Source organism: Euphorbia lathyris, chromosome 6 (genome assembly GCF_963576675.1).
Source record: "Euphorbia lathyris chromosome 6, ddEupLath1.1, whole genome shotgun sequence".
NCBI classification, from domain to species: domain Eukaryota; kingdom Viridiplantae; phylum Streptophyta; class Magnoliopsida; order Malpighiales; family Euphorbiaceae; genus Euphorbia; species Euphorbia lathyris.
In genome coordinates, this window is record NC_088915.1 from 41595528 (window position 1) to 41607612 (window position 12085).

Sequence of the window (12085 nt, forward strand, 5' to 3'; positions counted from 1 at the left end):
TCTTTTTTTTTTAATTTCCAGAATTCTGGAAAATTTCCAGAATTTCTGGAATTTTTCCAGAATTCTGGACGTCTGAAAACATGCTGAAAACAAGGCTCAGCTTTGCTTGGGTTTCACAGAAGAAAGAACCGGTATGAACCAACCCTGGAGCTGGCGAAATAGAGATCTGAATAGTTCATCCAAAGTTCCTAACCTAATATGATGAATATTTTGTAACTTCTCGCCGCCTAAAAAAATCTTGATGATCCGCGAAGCCAAAATGGGCCGAATCATAAACACGGGCCCAATCTACACTTAGACCCATGGTCCAAGATCAAACGGGCTCCGAATAAAGGAAACGGGTAAAGCGAATAACCGCCCCGACATCCTAAACGGAGCATTAAAACTCCCACTCAAACACGTTTGTTGCCACGTAAGGGACGTGGCCTAGAAGGAGTAACCGTCCTCGGCGGTTACTTCAGAACACTTATAAAAAGCCATAAGGCCAGAGGGGGAGGTACGTTCATATTTTTCCAGCAATACTATTATCAATTTACCAACCCTCCTACAAAAATTGACTTGATCGTCGGAGAGTTTTCCCGGAGATCCTGTCTCCGGTTCTGTTTTGCAGGGAACTACGGTGGAGATCATCTAATCGGATCCAGCAAGTTATCATTGGTGCGGTGAGCGTGGACCTTTTTTACCAACATTTGGTTAAAGATACACAAAGAACATGTCAGAACCATCACGAACGACCGGCGTTACAACCAGATCAACTAGTATGAACTCAAGGGGTCCACGGACTGCGAATTCGCAGCCTGCGAGTACACAACCTATGGTGCCCAGCTCGACGAACCCTTCGGGACAATTGAGTCCATTATTGGAAGTCCAAGTGCAAACTGAGATGGAGATGTCCAATAGCGATTTCGTCCAAATGGCAAGACAAGTCTTGGCTTCAAATATGAGCCAAGCGGCGGGAGATCGAATGATTAGTTTGCTAACCGCAATCGCTGATCACAATAACGCCGTAGCGTCTGCTCCTCAACAACCTGTTGTCATCTCCACACAACCATCGACTACTGCCACCATATCTGCGCTTCCGCAGCCATCTCGAGAGCCAAATCAGATAGGTCAGAGTAGTCGCATGAACCCACACAGCCACCCAGGCAACTACTCGTATCACGATCCTAGTATGACGATCCATCCGACCTGGCAAACATCCCAACCGACGCCGGGAATGTCAGGAATCCTTCCGCTACGACAAACGGAGCCCTTTGTTCACGGATATTCAGAGTTGATGACATCTGGGGCGAATACGTCTGGACAGGAGCACACTTGGAACTTTGATCCTATAACTGGACGGCGGCTAGAACCACGGCGGGAACAACTTTCAACACCAATTGGCGGGTGGATGCCACCTAGAGTTCACCAGCAGCGGATGGAAGAGGATCGACGAATACCCCATGTTGAATTGGAAGATCAACTGTGGAGTATGATGGAGCGAATGGGGTACGCACCTAGGGCGAGAGCAGGGGTGCAGAGCGATTCGCCCTTCGCTCCATCGTTACGGGAATTTATTCCAGATCACAGGATAAAAGCGCCGGCGATACCTAAGTACTATGGGGACCCAAATTCTGATCCTGAAGCGCATGTCAGGAACTATAGAGAATTAATGGATGTTGCAGGAGCGAGTGAAAGCATAATTTGCAGATTATTCTCGACCACTTTGGGCGGAGCGGCATCTGATTGGTTTCGGTCTTTACCTACTGAATCCATTCACAACTGGAATCAATACAGTCGTGATTTCTGTGCAAAGTTCGTGGGCTGTAAAGCAGCGGATGTGACGGATAGGCAGCTGAAGGAGATCAAACAGAGAAATTATAATTCCCTAAGGGAATTTATTGTCGCATTTAATGATATTCTGGTGCGGTTACAGAACCCGGATATAGTGAGCATTCGCAATATCATGGCGGATGGAACCACGGATTGGAGCATGCGGGAGGAAATCATCCGGAACAAGCCACGCACCGTGGCTGAACTCATGAAGATAGCAAAAGAATTCATGGAAGTGGACGACGTTAACAGGGAGCATAGAGCTCAAATAAGGCGAGAAAGGGAGGCGGCTAGATACACTTCAGATGGTCGACGGCATCAAAACCAAACACATTACAAGGATAATTTTGTTCGAAAGGGCAATCGTTCCTTTTAAGGGGGGGATACCAAACACCATTGAACACGACTCGTCATGAGGTGCTACTTTGGATTGAGAAAAGCCCCTGAAAAAGGATGTGCAGTTTCCTGAGGCCAAGGGACGAACCAATTTGGGGAGATATCCTAACAAATATTGCAGGTTCCACAGATTGAATGGCCATGACACAAACGATTGCTATGAATTAAAGAAGGAGATTGAAAAGCTGATCGAGAGAGGCAAACTGAGTCAATTCGTAAGAAAAGAGGCGAGTGACGAGACAACAATGCTCCCGCATGAAGTGGATGCAAGGCTAGAAAAGAAGCAGAAAAAAGGGGTGATAAACGTGATAGCAGGCGGGATCTATGAGCCTCCAACAAAAAGGGCTCGCCGTGAACAGCGAAAAAGCAACACACATAGGGGGGATGCCCTCAATTACTCATTTGCGCGAATCACGGAGCCACATGCGGATGCTTTGGTGATTACAATGGCCGTAGAAGGATGGGACGTTAAGCGGGTCCTTATTGATACAGGCAGTTCTTGTAATGTTATTACTCGGACTGCATTCAACAAGCTGGGAATTAATGACGAACAAGTGGAACATATGTTCATGGATGTAACTGGTTTTGGAGGTCAATCATCTCAAACAAGTGGACAGGTGGTGCTGGAGGCAGAAATGGGTGATAAGAATCTAAAATGGCGAGGTGATCTAGAATTCGCAATTATTGATCTCCCATTGGCCTACAACATAATTCTGGGGCGTCCGTTCCTATCGGAAACGGAATCGCTCATCTCAATGAAGCATTTGACGTTACATTTGCCAACACACCAAGGGCGAGTCATAGTGGAAGGTGATCAACTTGTATCTCAACAAGCTTATACATTGTCACTTGAACCAAGACCAGATGAAGAGGATAAGGTTGAAGAGAAGTTGTCGGCAGAAGTGTTAGGAGAAACGGAACTATTCGCCATCTCAAATGACAAGAACGTACGAATAGCGGTAGGACTCCCAGAAGAAACGAAGAAAGCCATTACCGAGGTGTTGATCCAATGCGAGTCGGCATTCGCAGCTCCAAATGAAGTGCTGAAAGGAATAAGTCCAGACATAGCAACCCATCGTTTGAATGTGGACAAAGGTGCAACCCCAGTGCGACAAAAAAAAGAGAGGACACGCTCTAGAAAGGCAGAAGGCGATTGAAAAAGCTGTGGCGGATTTGCTAAAATCAGATGCAATTCGAGAAGTCACCTATCCGGAGTGGCTAGCCAATGTGGTGCTAGTCAAAAAGCCAAATGGAACGTACCGAATGTGCGTCGACTTCAAAGATCTGAATAAAGCTTGTCCGAAGGATATGTATCCGCTACCTAACATTGATATATTGGTAGATGGGACAGCAGGATTTGAAGCTTTATCGTTCACCGACGTGAAATCCAGTTACCATCAGATACCCATGGAGAAGGCGGATGAAATCAAGACATTATTTATAACTCATCAGGCAACTTATTGCTTCAAGGTGATGCCCTTTGGACTGAAAAACGAGGGAGCAACATATCAGCGGATGATGAACAAGATATTTTCAGACAAGTCAGGCGAGAACTTCTCGATCTACGTAGATGATATGATCATTAAAAGCAAGAAGATGCAAGACCACCCGCAGGATATTAAAGAAATCCTGTAAGTGCTGATCAAATATGGCCTCAAATTGAACCCAGAAAAATGCACGTTTGGAGCAATAGCAGGAAAATTCCTAGGTTTCATTGTTAGCGGCAAGGGAGTTGAGGCGAATCCGGAGAAAGTAAAAGCGGTGATGGAGATGAAAACACCGAGGAACGCAAGAGAAGTACAGAGACTGAATGGGCGGTTGGTGGCATTAGGGCGATTCATATCATGCTCAGCTAGGAGATGTCTACCTTTCTACAATGCCATCAAAAAATCTAAGTCCTTTGAATGGACGCCGGATTGTCAAGAGGCATTTGAGGGTATAAAACGATTACTATGTTATCCGCCCTTAATGAGCAGGCCGGAGGATGGAGAAGATTTATTTCTTTATGTATCCGTCACCAGTATGGCGATATGCACTGTGATGGTGCGAGAAGAAGAAGGACAACAATATCCAGTGTACTATGTGAGCAAAGTCTTGAAGGATGCAGAACTCCGGTATTCGAAGTTAGACAAAATGGCCCTCGCGGTGATAACCACGGCGGCTAGATTAAAGCCATACTTTCAGGCGCATACTATCATTGTGAGAACTGGTATTCCAATGCGAAAGGTACTACAGAAACCTGACGCATCCGGCCGATTGATGGAATAGTCAATTCGCTTAGGAGAATTCGATATTCGCTATGAAGGAAGACCAGCACTAAAGAGTCAAGTACTCGCCGATTTCGTGAATGAGTTCACGTGGGATGACGACGAATGTCCAAAGGCACAAAAAGAAGAGTGGAGCATGTTCACAGATGGGGCATTATCCACAGAGGGAGCTGGACTGGGAGTCGTCATCAAAGGCCCGGAGGTTATTCGCCTGTACTATGCGGCAAAGTTAACTTTCGAAACTACCAATAACGCCGCAGAGTATGAGGCAATGATATGCGGATTGAAGTTGCTTAATGAACTTACGCCAGAAAGAGTGGTAATCTACAGCGATCCTAAACTCATGATAAATCAGATCACAAAAAATTATCTGGTGAAACAGGAGGATCTAGTAAAATACCATAAAGAGGTCGGCAGATTGACGCAGGAGTTAACACGTAAGGGAGTCGTTTGGGAAATGGTGCATGTTCCGCGGGGCCAAAACACACAGGCTGACGAATTGGCAAAAGCAGCGGCGAGTAGAGAACCATGGAGTCAAAAAGCATGCGATTTGGAGATAAGATCGGCACCAGCGTTCGAAGCCGATCAGATTATGGTCATCGAAGAACTGGTAGATGATGAAGATTGGCGGATGCCCATTCGCCAATATTTGGAACAGGGAGATTTGCCGGTTGATAAAAGCTTAGCCAGAAAGCTAATTGGGCAGTCAGCGAGATACTCAATTCGAGATGGAACTTTGTATCGGAAATCGTATACATGTCCATAGTTGAAATGCATTAGCCGCAATGAAGGAGACTACGTGCTGCGAGAACTACATGAAGGAATTTGTGGCGCACATGAAGCCTCGGCGGCATTGGCAAGAAAGGTTAAGTTGATGGGATATTACTGGCCCAAGGTGGTGGATGATTCCCGGAAGATGGTAGCGGAATGTCGCAGCTGTCAAATCCATGCGAATGAAAAGCATGTTCCCGGAGCCGAACAAATCACTATAATGACGGCATGGCCATTCGCAACATGGGGAATCGATATAGTGGGCCCATTCCCAGAAACGACAAAGAAAAGGAAGTACTTGATAGTCGCAGTTGACCACTTCAGCAAATGGGTAGAAGCAGAGGCAGTAACCGCTCAAACACCTGAGCGAATGATCGAGTTCTTACGAGAGAACATTATCATGCGATTTGGAATCCCACAAAAGCTTATAACCGACAATGGCACCCAGTTCAACTGTGTCAAATTCAAAACATACTGCGAAAGCATGGGAATCAAGAATCATTTTTCTTCTGTAAATCATCCTCAATCGAATGGTATGACAGAGGTTACCAACAGGGCCATGATTCAGGGAATCAAGAAGCGGCTAGGTGATAAAAAAAACAGGTTGGGCGGATGAGATACCCCATATGCTATGGGCATACAGAACTTCTGTAAAAGCAGCAACGGGCGAAACACCTTTCTCGCTGGTTTATGGAGCCGAAGCGGTCCTGCCTGTTGAAATCAAGTCGCCTACAGATCGGATAATTTATTATTGCGACACACAAAATCCTATCAATATTAGGGATGCATTGAATTCTGTTGAAGAACGAAGGGAAAAAGCTTACATGCAAATGGCAGTGTACCGCAATAGAATCAAGAAATATCATGACAGAAGGGTGCGAAAAGTGATAATCAACGAGAACGACTTGGTCTTGAAAAAAACGGATAAAATACAATCCAGAGAAGGCAAAGGCAAATTAGGCGTCAACTGGATCGGACCATACAAAGTATCCAAGAAGCTAGGACCATCAACTTTTGAAATAGAAGAAATTAGCGGCAAAAAGCTCCCGCGCACCTGGAATCTAGAGAATCTACGCCTATATAAACAGGCCGAGTAGTTCAAGGAAATGACGAGTACTCTTTTTCCTTTTATGAGTTTTTCCCAATGGGTTTTCTGATAAAAGGTTTTAATGAGGCTTTGATCCCACGCAGTTTATGTACCCATGTAATAAGAAGCCTTTTTTCTTTATCAATAAAGGTTTTCAATTATTACATTTATTCAATATACTACGTCCGAATGCGGATCCTTTTCAACATGATCACAAAAACACATAAATGTGTTGCCTATTAAAAAAGGCGGATGCATGATTACGCATCACTCGCAAAACCTTATGGTTAATCTTAAAAACACATAAATATGTTGCCTATTAAAGAAAGGCGGATGCATGATTACGCATCACTCGCAAAACCTTATGATTAACCTTAGGATTATTTTCGAAAGAAAAATCATAGGATAAGGCATAAAATTAAGCGAATAAACGAGTACTCAAAAAATTGCAAAAAGGGTCTGGCCACCCTAGCGAAAACGAAACTAACTACAAAGAATTACAAGGATGAAGTCGGCAAAAGACAAGGGTAACATATGAAAATAAGGGGCAACAAGGAATAAAACGACAATCGCACATGTAGGTAAAGCGGCAAGTAAAAGAAAATTAATATATACGGGCAGTTTGTTGCATACAACAGTTCAAAATATAAATCAAACTACGCTACAGCTTCCTCTCCTTCACCCCTATTGCCCTCCTCGCCTTCAGCGGCTCCCTCATCTCCTCTAGTGGGCGGATTTGCTTCAAGCGAATCCTCAACCCTCGAATCAGTAACCGCTTCAGAGAGAGGTACCTCTTGCTCAGACTGAGAAACGCCTTGTGGTACCTCTTCTTCCGCGTTCTGATTAGGGATCTCGCAGCTAATTGGAGAGGCCTGAAAACTCTGCCAATCTAAGAGGAGTACCTCATCCATATCAGCATCCTCGGCTTCCAGCTTGTCCCACTTCTCAGTTAAATCCTTTTCAGGGATGGGAACCTTGGGGCGGTTAAGTATTCGATCTGGATGCCCATGCTCATAAGCGGCATGAATTCGCTCCCCATACCAATAGATGCGAGCACCATCTTCAGCGAGAATCTCCTCAGCCCTCTTCTTTTGCATCTCCAGAGCCTCCTTGGATGAATTTAGATCATCAAGGACCTTTTGCAGCTCGTCAGACTTAGCCTGGAGGGATTTGAGAGCTTCCTCCTTCTCGCTCATAGCCTTCTGACAAGCGCCTTCAAGAGCCTTTACCTTCCCTTGGACATCATCATAAAGCGACTTCTGAGTCGCCAATTTAGTACCAAGGTTCTCCAACTCTTTGGCTCATTCAGCATCCCTTCGGAGAGCGCCCTCCGCGAAATTGATAATCTGCATATAAGACGGCTCGCGAATAAAAAGGGTGAATAAAAACATGCGATTACTGTGGACACAAAATCCTTGAAAGGGAATGACAAGCTTCTACCCCCAAAACAACAATATACCTCTATGGCGCGCTTCTCGATCCCCTCCATAGCAGTAGGAAGCGGTACTTGTTCTCGCACGCGGGAAGCAGAGGGGAGTCGCCCAAGGACATTGCATATGGAAGAAACAATGTCCTTACAGGAGAAACTCACGGCCATGCTAAAGGTCCTAGTCCACCACCCGCTAATATCGGGAATGGGCTGCGAACGCATAAGGAAAGAGATCAGAAGAACAGCAGATAGCTTATAAAGAACAATAAACATTACAATAAATCAAGATACCTCGTGAATTAGTGTACTGCTCTTTCCTTTTGATGAAGCGGATATGGGTGTACCGCCAACAGTAGGAGATACAGATGTGTTTTTCTTCCTGGGACGAGAAGACTCCGTATCTGCATTATTCTTTCGCTTCCTAGTTAAAGGAAGGTCCTCAGAAACAGAAGTGGGACCTTGTGAAACGGAAGCGATTGGAAGGGAAGCCGCCTCAACAGAAGGAGCCGCCCCCACAGGAGAATTCGCCCCTACAACAGAAGTTGTTCCCTCCATCCGCTTCTTCCTTCTTGCTAGAGCTTTCGCCTCCCGATCTGCAGCGAGTTGAGATAAAGGATCACCCCTGCAAAGGGTTAAAAGAAATCATCAACTTGGAAATGAAAAAAAAAGAAAAGTACCTTAAACAAAAACGCGATAAGGGATATAGACAACGCGATCTCCCTCGCGGTAGGCAATCGCCACTCGACATCTTAGCATGTGGAAGGCCTGATCATACGTCCATACAAAAGGAGGCGTACTCTTCAAGAACTTTATAACGGCGGATTCTTCCTCACTGGGGTAACCGAAGTTCAAACTCTTTACATTGGGCCGGCCCCAGCAGCGAAGGAAGTTTGGATTCCCTTCATTAAACTTGATAAAGAAGTAAGATCGATCCCACTCGCGGATCTTGTTCAGCTTCTCGTCGAAACCATAGTAACCGCTCTCACGGATGAAAGTGAAATACCCCACCGAACTCTTGAAATGATGAAGCTTGGAGAAAATTTTGAGCGAGAAGGGAACCTCCAAACAATCCGCCAGAAATTTATCCAGAGTTAAGTCGGCCCATCCATTGGGATGCAATTGACCGGGTGCGATTCCGTAACCGCCCAGGACGGAAGCAATCTCATCCGCCAGCGGATACGTGAAACCGTAGATAATCTGGGCGACGAAAATGGTGAAATACCCCTTTGGGTAGTCGCCCGGTCCTCTATCCTCCCCGGGAATGATGTTCTCGAGACCTTGAAGCCAAGGATACTGCTCCCGCAAATCATCAATTGTCTCGCGACAAACTAGGCTTCCTGACCGGTCCTTCTTCGGTAATAAACGGGGGGTTGGGACAGGTGGCGGAATCAACTTCTTAGGGTCAAAACCTAGACCCTCATCGATTGTATTCGCTAGGTGGAGGAAGTCGGCGGGATGGGAATCAGACCCAGGAGAGCTGGTTGAAGCTTCATCAACCATCTCATCGACCTCATGAGACACCTCGCGGACGTAATTTTCGTCGAACGGTGCGAAATCGAGGTCAAGGTTCGACATATTGATGAAGAAAAATGAACAGAAGTAAAGAGCCTAACGAATTACAAGTAACGGAAAGGAAAACTTACATGTGGGAAGAATACAGAGAAGAACGAACACTAAGGGGTTGACGCCGGAGAAGAAAAGACAGGAGAAGGAAAGAACAACTTTCGAATTTTGAAAGAACAACTTTCGAATATCCAGACAAAGGCGAAGAGTCCCCTATAACATGTGAAAAGACCCTAAAGGGCTCTTGCCAAACTAAAGGGGAGGCATGTGATGATCCGCGAAGCCAAAACGGGCCGAATCATAAACACGGGCCCAATCTACACTTAGACCCATGGTCCAAGATCAAACGGGCTCCGAATAAAGGAAGCGGGTAAAGCGAATAACCGCCCCGACATCCTAAACGGAGCATTAAAACTCCCACTCAAACACGTTTGTTGCCACGTAAGGGACGTGGCCTAGAAGGAGTAACCGCCCTCGGCGGTTACTTCAGAACACTTATAAAAAGCCATAAGGCCAGAGGGGGAGGTACGTTCATATTTTTCCAGCAATACTATTATCAATTTACCAACCCTCCTACAAAAATTGACTTGATCGTCGAAGAGTTTTCCCGGAGATCCTGTCTCCGGTTCTGTTTTGCAGGGAACTACGGTGGAGATCATCTAATCGGATCCAGCAAGTTATCAAATCTACATGCTTCGGGTCATCTCGAGACTTTCATGCATCGCCTATTTCTCGTTCTTTTCTATCTTCAGATTACCAAATTGGGCCGCTCCGTCATTGTCATTCGCTATCGCTTCGACTTGGACCGAATGAATAGGGATCATCGAATGAATATGTTCTGCTCTTGGATTTCAGAAATTTAAAAAAAATAGAAGAAGAAGAGGAGAGGAGGAAGAAGAAGAGAAGAGAGAGAGAGGAAGAAGAAGAGAAGAGAGGAAGAAGGAGAAGAAGAAAAAGAAGAAGAAGAAGAAGAAGAAGAGGAAGAAGAAAAATAAAAAAGAAAAAAAAAAAAAAAAAAATTTCCAACTCTACCCCTTGCCACGTCAGCACTTTTAACGGTGTTAAGTCATTTTCCGTTTTTTGGGTAACGGTGAAACCAAGGTCCTTTTTTTTTGTAAAAACAAACCACGAGGGTTTTTTTGGAACAACATCAAACCACAGGTGTTTTTTTTGGAATTTACCCTTTCATTTTTCAGAGATGAAATTCCATTTCTGTCATTACCCAGGTTCCATACCTCTCGCTACCTTATCCATGTTTTCTTTTTTATTTGTCTTTTTTTTAAATGACTAAAATAAAGATTTTGTAAATTTGTATTCTTTTTTAGTATATGTTGCTAGGTGTTATCGTTTCGATTGCTAACTCTTAACTAAAATTTAGATTTTCGGTTTTATATGAACTCAATTTTTGGCTTTCTCAATTGTGCTATTGTTTTATTTTTATTAAACAATTGTTGTTATAGTTTCATCTTTTCAGAGATGAAATTCCATTTCTGTCGTTATCCAGATTCCATACCTCTCGCTACCTTATCCATGTCTTCTTTTTTATTTATTTATTTTTCAAAATGACTAAAATAAAGATTTTGTATATTTGCATTCTTTTTTAGTATATGTTCCTAGGTGTTATCGTTTTGATTGTTAACTCTAACTAAAATTTAGATTTTCGGCTTTTTATGAACTCAATTTTTAGTTTTAATTGAAGTTAGATTAATTTTTCTAATTCGGAACATGTTGAAATCCACTCATTTTTTTAGTTTGAGTTTAGCTAATTGATATGGATTGTATTTTTTATTTTTATGCATTTTGGTACAAATAGATATAAAGTTTCACACGATAGTTGTTCATTGAAGTTTGAAACATATTAAATAAAATATTAAAGAGATATTGGAATATTATACTTACAATGAAGTTTATTTCAATATAAATTATTTTATATTATTATTATTATTATCAAGAAGTTATTTTTTCCCAATTTTCTAGACAAGCAGATTGTAAGCGTCTAATACGCTTGATAAGATGTTTATTCTTGAAGAATGGGATTATGCTAGATACGAATTCAAAATCAATGTAAATAAAAATAAATTTTGATGCTCAAAATGCTAAAAATGTACATTAATTATGGATATTGAGATAATTGCTTTTGCAACATTGGCTTATATAATTTTTAACTATTATATTATGGTTCGTACAAAATTGTTAGTATTTCAAGAGTTTTTTTTTTTTGGTAGAAACAGGAAAGGAAAAGAATAAACAAAGAACAAAACTAACCTGGGATCAGCCTAGGAAAGCTAACCCCAATCATATCCTCTAAAAGAAGAGAAGAAAGAAAGATAGGAGGATCAGAAAGGGTAGTAACACCTAACATCCCCTCATGACCAGCCGCCGCCAAGCGATCCGCAACCCGGTTCAAGAGTTTTTAACAGATGAAAATGAAATATGATCATAGGACAAATTATTGAAAAATATTAATTAAGAAAATATTATTATTCGAATCTCTTCAAATTCTCAAATGTTGAGCATAATGATTCTAATTAATATAATTAATTTCACATATTAATTATAAAACGTTTCTTTTTGTACTGAGTGGTTACAATTGCGATTTAATTCTATTTAACTAAAATTAATTTATGGACTTAATACTTCATTGAGAAAAAATAAAATGTTTAATTAATGGGCAAAAAAAATTTTCACTCTCCTCTTTATACGCTTATGTCTCGACATTCTCTCTTATTTTCAAAAAAAAAAAAAATCCGAGAGGAATAT